Source organism: Micromys minutus (assembly GCF_963924665.1).
Source record: "Micromys minutus genome assembly, chromosome: 23".
In the NCBI taxonomy this organism is placed as follows: domain Eukaryota; kingdom Metazoa; phylum Chordata; class Mammalia; order Rodentia; family Muridae; genus Micromys; species Micromys minutus.
The window spans coordinates 18,233,027-18,235,180 of NC_137958.1; the positions used below are offsets into that span (position 1 = coordinate 18,233,027).

General features: G+C 39.9%; 1 pseudogene across 1 annotated transcript; it reads left to right on the forward strand.

The window, feature by feature from the left end:
- The first annotated feature begins 497 nt into the window (after positions 1 to 497).
- On the forward strand, positions 498 to 1,754 carry LOC308435643 (pleiotropic regulator 1-like; annotated as a pseudogene). Its single transcript has one exon. The product of its transcript is annotated as a pleiotropic regulator 1-like (transcript).
- The last annotated feature ends 400 nt before the right edge of the window (positions 1,755 to 2,154 follow it).

Sequence of the window (2,154 nt, forward strand, 5' to 3'; positions counted from 1 at the left end):
ACAATCTGTTTTTATTGTATCAATCCATTAAGGTATTGTGGTTGGCTTTGGATCCCATCTTCTATCAAGAACAGGAAAGGCCATGGCGCTTTAACTGATGGTTCTGTCCAATTATATTCATTGTGGAAAGCAAAACTGAAATAGAGGAGAAGGGTGCTTGTCTGGAAAAATTGGAAGTGTTTACCATTTCTTTAATATTAGGTAATCTTGAGGCATCATCTCATAGGAAAATTTGTAGACATGCATAGTTAACTCAGAACAGTGAGAAAGGGTCTTTCAGAAACTTTGGTTCATTTCTAAGACTGATGAGAATGTTTATTTAAAATTTCTACCTCAATATGTTTTGTAAAATCTCCTTTATGGTTAAAAAAACAGGTAGTGATATCTGCTGTCTTTAGTAATCAATTTTACCACGTATTAATTTCTTCAGATCTTCAAACTCCAAATCACTGGCGTTTCTTCTCTGATGGAGGAGTACACTAATAAAGAGCCAAAGCATGCTCCTTGAGTCAGAGGCACAGTCCTTAGCTGTGGCCTTCTGGTCTCAGACCAGAGTTGATGCAAATCGTACTGTGCCTGCCGAAAGTGAGTACCAACACTGGCACCGATGACATCCATGGTCTTCTGACCGTTCCCAGCCCATGACAATGAATTTTATGATTATGGAGACCAACAATACCAAGAACTCCGCATTAATGGCTTAAAAAGCCCCTACAATGCCCAAACCCCAGAGGCAAGCACTGTGTAAACTCTCCAGGATTATCAGTGGGAATCGTGGCTGGGTTTGGTGTACCTCTGTGGAACCTGGAAATCAGTGGTTTGATACTGGATACGATGACAGAACTATAAAGATTTGGGACTTGGCTAGTGGCAAATTAAAGCTGTCATTGACTGGACACATCAGTACAGTGTGTGGTGTGATCATAAGCATGAGGAGCCCTTACTTGTTCTCTTGTGGAGAAGACAAACAAGTGAAGTGCTGGGATCTTGAACATAACAAGGTTATACAGCACTATCATGGCCGTCTAAGTGCAGTGTATCGTCTGGGTTTGAATCCAACGATCGGTTGATGTCCTGGTGACTTTACATTGAGATTCCACTGCTCATATCTGGGATGTGAGAACTAAAGCCAGTGTATATACTTTGTCTGGACACACAAAGGCAGTTGCTACTGCTAGATGCCAAGCTGCAGAGCCTCAGATTATTACTGGAAGTTATGATGTCACAATACGATTATGGGATCTGGTGGCTGGAAAGCAAGAGTATAACACTGACAAATCATATGAAACCAGTCAGGACTGTGGTCTTACATCTTAAGTATTACACATTTGCCTCTGGTTCTATAGGTAACATAAAGCAATGGAAATTCTTCGATGGAGGCTTCATTTAAAATTTCTCAGGTCACAATGCACTTGTTAACACGCTGGTGGTCAATACCTCTGGAGTACTTATATGTGAAGCTGACAGTGGCACCATGCACCTTGGGGACTGGAGAACTGGCTATAATTTTTAGCACGTTCCTGCAGCTGTACAACCTGGGTCTTTGGACAGTGAATGAGGAGTATTTGCCTGCGCTTTCGGTCAGTCAGAAAGTGGGTTACTAACATCTGAAGTTGATAAATCCCATCAAAGTTTACCAGGAGTATGAGAACAGGACAGAAGAAACTCATCCAGTCAGCTGGAAACCAAAACAGTATCAAGAGAAAGAGATCTTAGTATCTTCATGGATGTCCTGTTCATCACTTGGTTATTGAGGATATTTCAGTCGCTCATGGAAGCTCACTTTCAGAAAACACTGCTGCTATGTATTTTACAATAAACTGTTTCCCTTGTCCCAAAGAGAGAAGAAAAGAAGGAAAGAAAGATGGAAGGAAGGAAGAAAGAATAAGATAATGTTGGAGATCCATATATCACAGTCTCATATTTAATACCATTCACAAACAAATTCAATCTCTTTTTTATAACTCTGAAACACATACCAAATGTCCCAAGAAATATATCCACCTATTAAATATAAGCATTTACAGACCTTCTCCGAATTTTCTCTTTGTCAAAACTACTCTCTTCTTAGCAAATTACTATGAAGTACCCTTCATGTGCCAGCTCGACTTATACTAAGGATAAATTGAAGAAGTCAAAGTAGAAAATTCTCTA